The sequence below is a fragment of the Mytilus californianus genome, unplaced genomic scaffold (genome assembly GCF_021869535.1).
Source record: "Mytilus californianus isolate M0D057914Y unplaced genomic scaffold, xbMytCali1.0.p SCAF_6, whole genome shotgun sequence".
Lineage (NCBI taxonomy): Eukaryota > Metazoa > Mollusca > Bivalvia > Mytilida > Mytilidae > Mytilus > Mytilus californianus.
In genome coordinates this window covers 101,349,362-101,365,895 of record NW_026262712.1, presented here as the reverse complement: position 1 = coordinate 101,365,895, position 16,534 = coordinate 101,349,362, and the positions used below count along the sequence as shown (strand labels likewise).

General features: G+C 34.5%; 1 protein-coding gene and 1 long non-coding RNA gene across 2 annotated transcripts in view; one reads left to right on the top strand and one right to left on the bottom strand.

Moving 5' to 3' along the window:
* Positions 1-16,534, top strand: part of LOC127706765 (uncharacterized) — a 61,439-nt gene that overhangs the window by 12,742 nt on the left and 32,163 nt on the right. The window lies entirely within an intron of this gene.
* Positions 368-1,093, bottom strand: LOC127706771 (uncharacterized). The gene is made up of 3 exons (XR_007984559.1): positions 745-1,093; positions 600-657; positions 368-512 (listed from the first exon to the last, which is right to left on the bottom strand). It is a non-coding gene; the product is annotated as an uncharacterized LOC127706771 (long non-coding RNA).

Genomic DNA, 16,534 nt, shown 5'->3' with positions numbered 1-16,534 from the left:
GCAAGGAAATGAGTAGTAAAATTTATGAGGGTTTTGAATTCTATTTTTCCCCTAACTTTCTATTTCTACCTGGTGATAAGTATAATTCAGTTGGTCACATACGAGGATAAGACGACGGGATTGTGGTTACGGCTATTGGAACATATCTGTCGTCATCATTGCAAAATATCAGGAAACTATCGATTTGTCCCTGAAAAAAAATGCGACGAAAAATTCATCCGTGACCATCATGTTTCAAAATATCTTAGTATTTGCAATCGGTAAAAAGGAAGTTGAGCTACATGATATATCAAGATCACATTACTTAAGGGGACGACCATTTGATATTCTGGGGAGGGGGGGGGGGGCGCCAGGAGGATTTGTTTTGGATCGGTCATTTATTTTTGTAAACTAAGAGGACAGATTATTTATTTTCTGCACTGTTGAAGCAAGATTGTTGTTTTTGTTCTGCGACCTCCTGACTTGTTGTTTCTGTTCTGAGACCTCCTGACTTGTTGTTTCTGTTCTGCGACCTCCTGACTTGTTGTTTCGGTTCTTCGACCTCCTGACTTGTTGTTTTGGTCCTGCGACCTCCTGACTTGTTGTTTCTGTTCTGAGACCTCCTGACTTGTTGTTTCTGTTCTGCGACCTCCTGACTTGTTGTTTCTGTTCTGCGACCTCCTGACTTGTTGTTTCGGTTCTTCGACCTCCTGACTTGTTGTTTTGGTCCTGCGACCTCCTGACTTGTTGTTTCTGTTCTGAGACCTCCTGACTTGTTGTTTCTGTTCTGCGACCTCCTGACTTGTTGTTTCTGTTCTGCGACCTCCTAGCTTTTTGTTTCTGTTCTGCGACCTCCTGACTTTTTCTTTTTGTTCTGTGACCTCCTGACTTGTTATTTCTGTTCTGCGACCTCCTAGTTTGTTGTTTTTGTTCTACGACCTCCTGACTTGTTGTTTTTGTTCTGTGACCTCCTGACTTGTTGTTTTTGTTCTACGACCCCCTGACTTGTTGTTTTTGTTCTGCGACCTCCTGACTAGTTGATTCTGTTCTACGACCTCCTAGCTTGTTGTTTCTATTCTTCGACCTTCTGAACTGTCACCTCGAACTTCTTTTCTTGTGCCATCTGGATTGAATAGACATGGTCCGGCTTCTTTAATCCCTTGTGCTTTCTAAAAGCGGCCGCGTCCGAAGCCAAATGACGTCCTGAGCAGCTTTCCATGTTCCTAGTCTGATCAAACAGATCGTAAATCGTTGATAACATTCTCTGTGGTTCCATCAATCTTCAGGGAAAAATGGCATTTTTATACAAATCTCTGTCATCCCTGCGGTTATGCCAATCGCTGCTTGTCGATAGCTTCCAACTTTGGGAAAGATTGTAATTGACACAACGTGTAGTGATCATTTTTTTATTTATTCGAATGAACCATATTATAATGGACAACACTACCAGTGTGGGAAAATATAAGAAATGCTCTTTACTTGTAAAATATAGAACAACTACACTTAATTGTAAAATATAGAACAAATACACTAGACTTAAAATCTCGTACCAGTAAATAACGAATTCAAACTTTAATATCAGAAATGTATCGCATTATAATAATGTTGAACTCCACGCAACAAATTATGTAAGAAACTAAACCGCATCTTTGTCGAGCATACTGAAATGCGATTTTTATCGTTTTCTTACTTTTGAATTTGTTTATTGATTTAAAAGAGCATGCTTTTAAATAATGTCACAAGGTGTTTTTTTTGTTGTTGTATATAATGGTTGGATGAAAATAAAAGATCATTCTACTGAAAACCTAAACACAATTGTCCCGAGCTATTATTTTGAACGAGAGCTGAACGTTTGGGCAAATAGATATATAACATTTAGGCTAAACATATGTTGGGTTTGAACCAACGGTAAGTCGACATTGGGCTAATTTTGAAGTCTATATTTGGGATAAGTACAGGTAAATTACAGGTATCATATCAATATTTTAATTATAAATTAATATTTGATAAGTAATAAATGAAATTCTATCTATAACATGTTCCCGTTTTATTTAGTCCTCCCGTTTGCCAGACAGTGTTCGCTTCCTGTCCATCTCCGGGAGGTACGCAAGTAGGATTTTTGAGTAAGACTAGACTTAATAACACGCTTTAAAACTATGTACAGCGCAGGTATAAAACAGCTAGATTAAGATATAAAAAGTACATCCAATTAATTATTCTCGAAGATTGGTTCTGAATATACAGCTAACAGCCTTTAGGAACAGACTGTTTACTTGTAATACTGTCTGATCTCAAATGTAAACATACTCACATTAAATGGTGTAAAACTAAGTTCTTTTCATTTCAAACTAGCATGGTTATAAAAGGAGATAATTTTTATGTAGGTTATTTTTCAAATGATTTTAAAGTGATGTTTTTTTAATTTTATATCAAATATTGATATATGTAATTAACATGTTCAGGTAGAAAAATTTGATCAGCCCAAGAGTAAAATTCATCCCAAAATATTTAGCCCAAATGATACCGTGGTATCGCTTATTATTTAGCCCAAGTGTCTTGTGCCCTTTTGAACATAGTGCTTCATCGAAAGATACCGACAAGAAAAGGCAGTCCTTGATAGTTTTAAATTCTGATTTCTTTGGAGAAAACATTTTCAAATATTATGTTTTCATTAATTTATCACCCTAGAAACAGGAATCATAGTTTTTACAATTGTCGCCATTTTCGTTTTATTTGGCATGCGTTGTTTCGGGTCAAAAACAGGAATAGCATTCGTTAGCGTTTTGTCTTTTGCAAAAACTTTTATAAACGGAAACAAATGTAAAATAACATACTTACACCTGGCGATAGAATTACAAGGTTAATGATAGAAATATGGAAATTTTGTAAAATTTTATAGGGTAGGGGCACATATTTGATCTTTTAAGGATATATATAGTATCAATATTTTAATACTATATATGAATAACTGTAATTAACCACAAGCTTCAAAATGTATATAAGTTCATGCTTATTGAAAATGAGATATTTTAAAGTAGTCAATAAAAAGAAGTAAGTTTCTCGTTTGAATTGTTTCACATTTTCATGTCGGGACTTTTATAGTCAACTATACGGTATGAGTTTTTCTCGTGGTTAAATGCCGCACGGTGGCCTATAATTGCTTACATCCACTTCATTTGAACTCTGGTGGATAGTTGTATCATTAGCAATTATACCACATCTCCTTATTTTTATATCAAGTAACATCTTTATTTGAAGACCAGTCTAGTAGTAAATAATAAATTATTTTGTGAACTAAAAAAGAATGTACATATAATTGCTCCTGGAATAAATTCAACAATTAATTATAAGGATTCACATGATTTAAATAGCTTCATTTAATAGTGATTCACATTTTTGTCACCTGTTTAATTCCTCTAGATTTTTTATGTAACGAAATGGACATTAAAACGGGGTTAATCTCATGTGCTCAGGAAGGGTACTACCTTAAAACGGGGTTAATCTCATGTGATCAGGAAGGGTACTACCTTAATACGGGGTTAATCTCGTGTGTTCAGGAAGGGTACTACCTTAAAACGGGGTTAATGTCATGTGTTCAGGAAGGGTACTACCTTAAAACGGGGTTAATCTCATGTGCTCAGGAAAGTTACTACCTTAAAACGGGGTTAATCTCATGTGCTCAGGACGGGTACTACCTTAAAACGGGGTTAATCTCATGTGCTCATGAAGGGTACTACCTTAAAACGGGGTTAATCTCATGTGTTCAGTAAGGGTACTACCTTAAAACGGGGTTAATCTCATGTGTTCAGGAAGGGTTCATGTACTACCTTAAAACGGGGTTAATCTCATGTGCTCAGGAAGGGTACTACCTTAAAACGCGTTAATATCATGTGTTCAGGAAGGTTACTACCTTAAAACGGGGTTAATCTCATGTGCTCAGGAAGAGTACTACTTAACGGGGTTAATGTCTATGTTCAGGAAGGATACTACCTTAAAACGGGGTTAATCTCATGTGTTCAGGAAGGGTACTACCTTAAAACGGGGTTAATATCATGTGCTCAGGAAGGGTACTACCTTAAAACGGGGTTTATGTCATGTGTTCAGGAAGGGTACTACCTTAAAACGGGGTTAATGTCATGTGCTCAGGAAAGGTACATGTACTACATTAAAACGGGGTTAATCTCATGTGCTCAGGAAGGGTACTACCTTAAAACGGGTTAATACCATGTGTTCAGGATGGGTACTACCTTAAAACGGGGTTAATCTCATGTGTTCAGGAAGGGTACTACCCTAAAACGGGGTTAATATCATGTGCTCAGGAAGGGTACTACCTTAAAACGGGTTAATACCATGTGTTCAGGATGGGTACTACCTTAAAACGGGGTTAATCTCATGTGTTTAGGAAGGGTACTACCTTAAAACGGGATTAATCTCATGTTCTCAGCCATGTGCCCAGGAAGGGTACTACCTTAAAACGGGATTAATCTCATGTGTTCAGGAAGGGTACAGCCTTAAAAAGGGGTTAATCTCATGTGCTCAGCCAAGTGTTCAGGAAGGGTACTACCTTAAAACGGGGTTAATGTCATGTGCTCAGGAAGGGTACATGTACTTCATTTAAACGGGGTTAATCTCATGTGCTCAGGAAGGGTACTACCTTAAAACGGGTTAATACCATGTGTTCAGGATGGGTATTACCTTAAAACGGGGTTAATCTCATGTGTTCCGGAAGGGTATTACCTTAAAACGGGGTTAATCTCATGTGTTCAGGAAGGGTACTACTTTAATACGGAGTGAATCTCATGTGTTCAGGAAAGGTACTACCTTAAAACGGGGTTAATCTCATGTGTTCAGGAAGGGTACTACCTTAAAACGGGGTAAATCTCGTGTGTTCAGGAAGGGTACTACCTTAAAACGGTGCTAACATCATGTGTTCAGGAAGGGTACTACCTTAAAACGGGGTTAATGTCATGTGCTCAGGAAGGGTACATGTACTTCATTTAAACGGGGTTAATCTCATGTGCTCAGGAAGGGTACTACCTTAAAACGGGTTAATACCATGTGTTCAGGATGGGTACTACCTTAAAACAAGGTTAATCTCATGTGTTTAGAAAGGGTACTACCTTAAAACGGGATAAATCTCATGTTCTCAGCCATGTGTTCAGGAAGGGTACTACCTTAAAACGGGATTAATCTCATGTGTTCAGGAAGGGTACAGCCTTAAAAAGGGGTTAATCTCATGTGCTCAGCCATGTGTTCAGGAAGGGTACTACCTTAAAACGGGGTTAATGTCATGTGCTCAGCCATGTGCTCAGGAAGGGTACTACCTTAAAACGGGGTTAATCTCGTATGTTTAGGAAGGGTACTACCTTAAAACGGGGTTAATCTCATGTGTTCAGGAAGGGTACTACCTTTAAACAGGGTTAATCTAATGTACTCGGGAAGGGTACTTCCTTTAAACGGGGTTTATCTCATGTGTTCAGGAAGGGTACTACTTTAAAACGGGTTAATACCATGTGTTCAGGAAGGGTACTACCTTAAAACGGGATTAATCTCATGTGTTCAGGAAGGGTACAGCCTTAAAACGGGGTTAATCTCATGTGTTTAGAAAGGGTACTACCTTAAAACGTGATAAATCTCATGTTCTCAGCCATGTGTTCAGGAAGGGTACTACCTTAAAACGGGATAAATCTCATGTGTTCAGGAAGGGTACTACCTTGAAACGGGGTTAATATCATGTGCTCAGGAAGGGTATTTAATCCTTTGAAGTGTCAGTCATTTTTACTAAAACAACTACGTAATAATATGCAAAAATATCTTGACTTGTGATTTCACATCGCGAGTTGCGAACACAATTCAGTCGAATATGGAACCAGATAGGAAAAAAAATGAAAACACGTTATAAATGTAATGCGTCCGAACGGGATAAATCTCATGTTCTCAGCCATGTGTTCAGGAAGGGTACTACCTTAAAACGGGATTAATCTCATGTGTTCAGGAAGGGTACAGCCTTAAAAAGGGGTTAATCTCATGTGCTCAGCCATGTTATCAGGAAGGGTACTACCTTAAAACGGGGTTAATTTCATGTGCTCAGCCATGTGCTCAGGAAGGGTACTACCTTAAAACGGGGTTAATCTCATGTGTTTAGGAAGGGTACTACCTTAAAACGGGGTTAATCTCATGTGTTCAGGAAGGGTACTACCTTTAAACAGGGTTAATCTCATGTACTCGGGAAGGGTACTACCTTAAAACGGGGTTAATCTCGTGTGTTCAGGAAGGGTACTACCTTAAAACGGGGTTAATCTCGTGTGTTCAGGAAGGGTACTACCTTAAAACGGGGCTAACATCATGTGTTCAGGAAGGGTACTACCTTAAAACGGGGTTAATGTCATGTGTTCAGGAAGGGTACTACCTTAAAACGGTGTAAATCTCATGTGCTCAGGAAGGGTACTACCTTGAAACGGGGTTAATATCATGTGCTCAGGAAGGGTATTTAATCCTTTGAAGTGTCAGTCATTTTTACTAAAACAACTACGTAATAATATGCAAAAATATCTTGACTTGTGATTTCACATCGCGAGTTGCGAACACAATTCAGTCGAATATGGAACCAGATAGGAAAAAAAATGAAAACACGTTATAAATGTAATGCGTCCGAAGCGCTTGTCTGGATTTACCTTCATCAGGAACACTCAATACGAATATTTGGAAGTCAACTTCTTACTATTGTCACAGGGTTAAGGTTCATGTGGACCCTTTGGCTAAAATGGATGTGTTTTCACCTCAAAATTTACTCTGAGTACAGACAAACCTGTGCATCTGGAAAAGTTTTAAGGCATAGCATGCCCTGGATAAATAAAATTCAAATGCATTGTATATTTTAGAAAATTCAAAACTTAACTGGATTTTGCAATGCACTTTTTTTCGTCCCTGCAGAAGATGATAAAATTAACAAACAGTTGAGTTTCGCTTGATATGGTCCACTCAGGTACACAGTTTAAAAAACCAATTATTGTCGGGTATCTATTGTCCATGTCAATCAATACAGTTCACTTCAATTATTACCTGTGGGGAAGTTCTCAAACCTCTTTCCCAACTTAGTTTATTTTGGCACCTTCTGAAGGAATGAAAAAAAAGTGCACTGCAAAATCATGTGAAGTTTTTAATTTTCTAAAACATAAAACATATTAGAATTTTATTTATCTAGGGCATGCTATGCTTTAAAACTTTTCCAGATACACAGGTTTGTCTGTACTCAGAGTACATTTTGAGGTGAAAATGCAGCCATTTTAGCAAAAGGGTCCACATGAACCTTAATGATAGGGCTTTGATATGTAGTGACGATATTATGTAGCAAACCATTTATTCACACTGAAAAAACATAATTATAATAAACATTTATTTCAAATGTTTACTTGAAGTTTCCTTGTAAAATGAACTGTGAATTTGATAGAAGTACATGCATTAAAAGGCCTACAAAATTAAATGTGCTTACCTGAAAATAGGGAAAAAGTTATATATCCCATAGCTCGGGCGTGTAAAGTGTGAAACTCGCATTAGTACGAGTACACCGTATATATAGTACCAGAAAATGTGGTGGGGTTGCATGCATTATTAATTCGTGCAGAGTAGTATATAGACTAAAGTCTTTTCCTAACTGTCCGTCAATGAATGAATGAATGAATGAATGAATGTATGAATGAATGCGTAAATGATAGTTAATATAGTACACACAACATATAGTATAGTACTAGTATATAGCTGTACTCTTCTGATAAATAGCTACGGTGACAATATGATCTAATATGTCTAATACATTTTATACCAAATTAAAACATCAGTAGAATTATTTCTGGTTCGTTGATATCATGCAATAGACCATCAAGTTCTTCTAAATCAACTAACTGATTTCAATTTTTGACATCGATTTAGGAGCAAGGGCATGTTGGCATTTCATCATGACTCCAAAAGGTAAATACGTTAAACATGAAATTTTTTGTTTACAATATATAACTAGCATATTTCTTTTCGCACTTCAAACTAATATGTTCTTACTGATATTGACAACAATCGATGTGTTCTCTAAACATAGAAAAGCAAAATGATCCCTATTTGCAGATGGCGCTATTTTAAGCAACTGTCATAGCTTCAGTAGAAGGCTGTTTCCAGAACAATATACATTAATTGCAGTTTAAATTGATGAACAAAATTTTCTTGACCTATAAACGATAAATTCATTTTTATGGGGGCATATACATATTGACCCCCCCCCCAAGAAATATTTTGCTATCGGGGCAATTTCATTATTTTAGGAGGATTGTTTTAAGAATTGCCATCTATTGTAAACATTATGCAGTTTACGCAAAATTTGAGTTTTATTTGGAATCATTGTTTTTTGGTGTACAAGATTCATACGCGAAGAGTTTGATTTGGAATCATTGTATTTTGGTGTACAAGATTCACACTAAGAGTTTGGTTTGGAATCATTGTATTTTGGTGTACAAGATTCACACTAAGAGTTTGATTTGGAATCATTGTATTTTGGTGTACAAGATTCACACTAAGAGTTTGATTTGGTATCCTTGTATTTTGGTGTACGAGATTCATACTAAGAGTCTTTTTGTAAAATGTCACTCGCACTCGTTAGTGTCAAGTAGTATTTACAAATTATCCGGGATTTTGTATCAGTTAATGTATAACTTGCATATTTCAGGCCAATATACATTTAAATAGTTATCTTCTCTGAAACTTAGGATTTCTTCCATCTGGAATGCACAGGGTGCAGTTAATTGTTCGGATATTAAAACCGAAATAAAAAGGAGACCAATTGATCAATGCGGTCAGCAATTGTTTTCTGATATAGAAAACTCTTAGTTTTTTCAATGGTCATACAAAACGAAATTTTGTCTAGAGCAATACTTGTTCGATCTTAAAGAGGCAGATCGTTATATCTACTGCAGATTTAGATGTTCACATTTCAAAATCCCCTTTTAAATTGGTCGGTGGAAAAATTCTCCCAAAGAGGAACGCATTTGCCAGCACTAAAGAGATAAAAAAAAACTTATAAGTACAGTAAAAGAACAATATGCCGTCAAGATATATAGAAATGAATATTTACAAAATATTGACAACTCTGAAATTGAATTTATCGTAGATGACCAGTTATTTTTCGAAACTTTACTCACAGAAATACGCGAAAAAACTATTTCATATGCCTCTTATAAAACAAAAGAGGGTATAAAAATTGAAAATTAGATTATTTTAAAATAAAAACAATTAGAAGAAAATGCACTAACAGAAGAAAATCTGGAAGAGATTGATCAGAAAAAAGCAGAACTTAAATCGTATAGACAAAAGAAGGTTCAGGGACAATATGTTAGGTCAAGAAGTCAGTGGATTGAAGAAGGAGAAAAACCTACCAACTTATTTTTAAATCTAGAGACTAGAAATTACATTAATAAGACTATTCAAAAACTTACTTTAGAAAATGGGGTTGTAGTGGAAGAACAAAAAGAAATCTTAAATCAGACAAAGGTGTTTTATGAGAAACTTTATAGAAAACAAGATTGTTTGAAAAGGGTTGATTTAGCACGGGACAATTTGTATGATGATATACCGAAGCTGGGCGAGGATGAAAAGCAGTTATTGGAGGGAAATATTAGTTTTTCTGAATTAACTGCAGCATTAAAGAGAACGAAAAATAACAAGAGTCCAGGATCTGATGGTTACACTGCAGAATTTTTTTATAATTTTTTTGGATTGATATTGGTAAATTTGTTCTTAGATCTATAAATTTTGGATATGGGAAGGGTCAAATGTCTGTCACCCAGAGGCAGGGAGTGATTACATGTATTCCAAAAGAAGGTTAACCAAAACAATTTCTTAAAAATTGGAGACCTATTAATCTTCTAAATTCTACATATAAATTGGCATCAAGCTGTATAGTAGAGAGAATAAAATCTGTTTTGTCAAAATTAATAAGTTCTGATCAAACTGGTTTTATTCCAGGTAGGTATATAGGCGAAAATTGTCGATTGATATATGATATTCTACATTTTACTGAAGAAAATAATATTCCAGGAATTCATTTGCTGATTGATTTTGAGAAGGCATTTGATTCCATATCTTGGTCCTTTCTTTATGATACATTAAGATATTTTAATTTTGGTGATTCAGTTATATCCTGGGTTAAAACCTTCTATAATAATATAACAGTTGCAGTGACACAAAACTGTTTTCTGTCAGAATTCTTCACTGTAGAGAGAGGCTGTAGACAGGGAGATCCTTTGTTCCCTTATATTTTCTTGCTATGTGCAGAAATATTAGGCATTTTAGTAAAGAAATAGTAAGGAGATAAAGGGTATTACTATAGATGATACAGAATTTGTACTTTCTCAATATGCAGATGATACATCATTGATATTAGATGGCTCGCCAGAATCGCTCGATGCATCTCTTCGTGTTCTCCAATTTTATGCTGAAATCTCGGGACTTAAGATTAATATAGAAAAAACAAGTGTTATTTGGATAGGTAGCAAAAAACATAGCCAAGATCAAATTAGTGTAAAGTGGGGATTGAAATGGGGCTCCAGTACATTTAAGCTCCTTGGAATTACTTTTTCAGTTGACCTAGATGGAATGATTAATTTAAATTATAGGCCAGTGTTAGATAACATAGACAACACTTTGAAAAAATGTTCAAAACAGTATCTCACTCCCTTTGGAAAGATTACTATTTTAAAAACTTTGGTCATATCTAAATTAAATCATCTGTTTCTATCTATCCCTAGTCCAGAGGAGAATATGTTACGTAATTTAACAAATAAAATGTACGCTTTTATCTGGGATAATAAACCAGATAAGGTCAAGCGAGATCTTTTATGTCAAGATTATTATATGGGTGGTTTTAAAATGCTAAATTTAAAAGCATTTATACAGGGATTGAAACTTACATGGGTAAGACGGCTGTATAACTCGAATTCAAAGTGGGTGAGATTAGTCTCTATTGTGGATCAAATAAATTTTATTGAACTAAGTTATATTGGGCCTTTTAAAAAGTCATCTGATTCAAATAAATTTTGGCAAGAGGTTGTTGATGCTTGGAAAACCCTTAATCAAATTAGAAAACCAAGAAGTATTGATGAATTTCTATCTTATCCTTTATGGGAGGGAGAAAACATTTAAATTGGTGGTTCAAGTGTCTACTATAAAAACTGGGCTAAAGCTTGAATTTGGACAGTGCATGACCTGTTAGATTATCAGGGCAAAATTATGTCATTTCAAAATTTCCAACAATTATATCAATTTAGGCCAAATGTTTTACATTATTATGGAATAGCACACTCGCTTATTGAGTGGTTAAACACGATCAATATTGAAGTAAAGGAGAAAAAAATTCAAGCAATACTACCTGTTGATATAAGTATTTTCTTTGAATCAAAAAAAAGTTCAAAGGACTTGTACAAAGTATTGGATGGGAAATATATTACTTTTGCTGCAAAGGAAAAATGGGAGAACCATCTCAATATGACTGGTATTAACTGGGAAAAAATACACACTTCGTGTACAAAATATACTAGAAGCACTAAGCTTTGCTGGTTCCAATATAGAATTATCCATAGATTTTAAGGAACTAATTCACTACTTTACAAGATGAGAATAAATAGTAGCAACATATGTAAATTTTGCAAAGAAGAACCAGAGACCATAGAACATTTAGTTTGGAGCTGTCCGATGGTCGCCAGTCTCTGGCATGCACTAAACAACTGGATTTTTGAAATGACAAATATTGAACTGCCTTTGAATATTAAGATTATTCTGTTTGGTAACTACGAAAATGTTAAATTGAATTTTGTTAAAAATAAGATTATTCTGCTTAAAAAATACTATATTTACCGAACAAAATTACAAGACGTATTGCCAAATTTAAATGCTTTAAAAAACTATTTAAAGGAATACTTGAACTTAGATAAATACATTTTTTTAAAAACCTCTCTGTAGAGGAATATAACAAATACTGGAGTCCCTGGGCCCCTATTATAGAATAAGTAATAAATGTCGAATTTTGATTTAAACACCACAAATAGATATTGCAAGAACGAATTCGATTCCATTGTTATTAGATAATTATTTATGTTCAACCTATTGTTGCACCATTATATATTCAATTGTTGTTTTATTATTTAATACTTCCTTTGTGTGAATATGCCATTCTGTATACATGTTGTGCTAGTGTATTTGTTACAATAAAGAAAATTCATTATAAAAAAAAATGGTCATACAAAAACGAAATTTTGTCTAGAGCAATACTTGTTCGATCTTAAAGAAGCAGATCGTTATATCTACTGCAGATTTAGATGTTCACATTTCAAAATCCCTTTTTAAATTGGTCGGTGGAAAAATTCTCCCAAAGAGGAACGCATTTGCCAGCACTGCGATTCAAATGCAGTCGGTGACGAATATCATTGTTTTTTGTATGTACTAACGAACAAATAAAGTCATTAAGGGAAAGGTATATACCTACATATTACACTAAGAATCCATCACAGGTAAAATTTATAGGGCTATTGTCATATTTTAATGTACCAGTTTTGACAAAATTGTGCAGGTATCCAAGACGAATTGAAAAGATATTTTCATAACAAGTATCATGTTAGCTTCTTCCTAGACATTATAAATACTAGAACACACCCGCGAAATCGCGGGCATTAAGAGCGTGGTTGAAAGTATGTAAACTGTTGTAGGATGAATCTTTGTTACAGATTTTATGACTTGAGAATTTCAGGAAATGTATCAAAAGTCATAGGTATTTGTAACAGGACAATTCTTTTTAGCCCTCCCCTTTTTAGCTCACCGGGGTCCGAAGGGTCCCATGTGAGTTTATGCCATCACTTGGCGTCCGTCGTCGTCCGTCGTCTGTCGTCGTAAACTATTTCAAAAATCTTCTCTGAAACTACTGGGCCAAATACCTTCAAACTTTAACTAAATGTTCCTTAGGGTATCTAGTTTATAAATTGTATCCGAAGTTTTGATCCATCGACAAACATGGCCGCCATAGCTAAAAATAGAACATAGGGGTCAAACGCAGTTTTTGGCTTATATCTCAAAAACTAAAGCTTTAAGAGCAAATCTGACGTGGTGTAAAATTGTTCAATTTGTCAAGATCTATCAGCTCTGAAATTTTCAGACGAATCGAACAACCCATTGTTGAGTTGCTGCCACCGGATTGGTAGTTTTAACAAAATTTTGCAGTTTTTTATTATTATTTTGAATATTATTATAGATATATATATATAAACTGTAAGCAGCAATAATGTTCAGCACAGTAAGATCTACAAAAAAGTTAATATGACCATAATTGTCAATTGACCCGTTAAGGAGTTATTGCCCTTTAAAGACAATTTAACACAATTTGTTCATCAAGTTTGCTAACATTTAAAAATCTTCTCCTCTGAAACTACTAAGCCAATTACCTTCAAACTTTAACTAAATGTTCCTTAGGGTATCTTGTTTATAAATTGTATCCAAAGTTTGTATCCATCGACAAACATGGCCGCCATGGCTAAAAATAGAACATAAGGGTCAAATGCAGTTTTTGACTTAAATCTCAAAAACTAAATCTTTAAGAGCAAATGTGACATGGGGGTTAAATTGTTTAATTGGTCAAGATCTATCGGCCCTGAAATTTTCAGACGAATCGAACAACCCATTGTTGGTTTGCTACCACCGAATTGGTAGTTTTAACAAAATTTTGCAGTTTTTTGTTATTATTTTGGATATTATTATAGATATATATAAACTGTAAGCAGCAATAATGTTCAGCAAAGTAAGATCTACAAAAAAGTTAATATGACCAAAATTGTCAATTGACGCCTTAAGGACTTATTGCCCTTTAAAGACAATTTTACACAATTTGTTCAAGTTTGCTAACATTTAAAAATATTCTCCTCTGGAATACAGGTGAGCGATTCAGGCTCTTGAGAGCCTCTTGTTTTCAAAATCCGTTATTTTTTTGTTTTCTATTAATTTCAATTATTTTAACGTTTTTCTGTATACTATGAACAGACCTACTATAATCTCTTTATAATATATGACCGCCATTGATAGTAAACTTGGAATTGATAGTAAATAGCAAATACAATGTAAACTTTATTTATATTATATGTACATGATGTATGATCAAAGTATACAGAAAAAGCGAAAATAATTGTCCTGTCCCTGAAGTACCTATGAAAAGTTATGTGTAATTTTAACAGTCCTAAACGGAAGTCTTGTTTATGACTTAAAAGTCCGTCCGATGACGGAAACAATATCCGGACGCCTTTATTTTCGTTTTCCTCCCAAAATAACCCAAACGGAATAATCATAAGCGAGGATGACAAATGCGACTATGCATGGTACCTATAGGACACAAAGGCATGATGATTAGTTTATTGTGGAAGGAAAGAAGCGACACACAAAATGAGGTCTTCTTATTTAATAGTATAGATAAATTATGTTCACATTGTATATCGAAGTATTGCCAAAACTCAACTTATTGTTGTATATTTTAGTTGTATTAAATTATGTTTATCGCTAATTTTTATTTCAAAATTCTTGCAAATGAATAATTATATATTTTTTTAACGTATAACTGTTATCATCTTTTTGCATCTTATGTGTGCCCAAATTGTAATACATTGTCTTGTCTTAACCTATATAATTCATCAATCTTAGACATCGGATATCTGACGGAAAAAAACTTTCATAAAGCACTAAATACACACCCATTAATAAAAAAAAACTCCGATGATAGACTTGATTGTAACTGAATTTGAATTTAAGAAAGATAGCCCTTCGTAATTTAAAAATCGTCATAAAAAGGAACGGTTCTTTTTCGAGAACGATAGAAAGTTACGTTGTTGATAAAAAAATGTTTACATTGTGTCTCACTTTGCATAGAGTAAATGGGTTTTATTTTGCTAAATACATCATGTGCGACTTCATCGATTCAGTTGATCAGAAACCAGGTAAATCTCTACACAAAATACAAATATACAAACTGATTCTTGTATTTTATACAACCACACCCGCGGTATACACTGTATCTAAACTACCCCGGCGAAAAATGTTTGGACTCAATAGTATCTAATGTCCGGTACGGTGACGGACAATCAACAGACAGAGAAATGTAGAAATTCTGTTTATTTATTTGTTGTTTTAATGATATTGAAGAATATACATACACATATAACTATTTTCGATAGTGTGATGTAATATTTTCTACCACCGTTCTAGATTTATGGAGAAATAAGTAAAAAGGCACATCAAAATGGTGAATTGAGTGAACCCTGCCTCGAATTTATTTAGTTTCTCTTTAAATTGAGCACATTGTATGGAAAGAAAGGTACGGAAAGAAAGATATTAACACGGAGATGTCAAGACTTTTCACTATGATCGCCTCAATTTTTGCATGTCTGTGCATGGAATGAAAGAAGTGGGTCATGTCAAAATTGAAGCACCCGGTTTTGTCAATAAGTACGACCCGGTTTTGTCCTTAAATTTCACGAAGCAGACCCGGTCTAGTCTTAGAAAATAATGCATAATCGCATGACGAAAATTAAAATATGGCGTTCAACAGCAGTTTGAGGGATCGTTGAAAAACATTTTCTTTCAGAGGATAACTTATAACCTTTTTGAATCCGTAAACACTTGAATTCCTGCTATATTAGAACAAAGCAAATTTCAATTTTGTTTTGTATAAAAAAAAAAGGAAAAATTAAAAAGAAATGAAGGTTTTGAAACGGAATTAGATTTTTTTTATATCATCTATACAAATTTAAGTGTTCAAACTTAATTAGTGTACGGCTTTGAAAATTTAAGGACGCACATTTGATATGGGATTTTCTGGGACAACAAGATGGTTATCTTAGTGTCCGCTCTACTTAAAGGGAAGACAGTATAATCGTTTGAAAATAAATATTCTGAAACTAAACGTTCATTATATGAAGCAAGAGAATAAGACAAATGTATGTGCATGCAGAATCGCCCAAGAAAAGGAATTTCCATGCGGCGCAAAGGATCACAATAAGAGTGCGTTAAAAATCTGTTTACCCTCCTTGTTACAATAATACTAAGTATAAATTAGTATAAAAGTCTTAGGCCATCCGGAAATTGCAATAATGATTATTTGATTAGTAATTTTTATAAATAAACGATGTTTTATCTCTCTTTTTTTTCTTTAACAAATTCTTTAATGCACTAGTATCAAGTTGTTAACAACTGCCCTATATAGTACAACTATTATATATAGGTTTATCTCTTCATTGTATAATGATCATCGTACATTGACAAATGTTCTACAATTTAACCAATTTGGTCAAGTTTAAAATTGTCAATATGCAAGGGCGGACCGAGGCCATGACTTTTTTTAAAGGGGCGTATTCATAAACGGATTTTATACCGCCGAGCGTTGCAAGGGGAACTTTTTTTAACGATTTTATGCTAAATAAAAAATCATTAATAAATCGTAAAAAACATGATAAAATAATTATTTCTAGCCACCAAAAGGGGGGAGGGG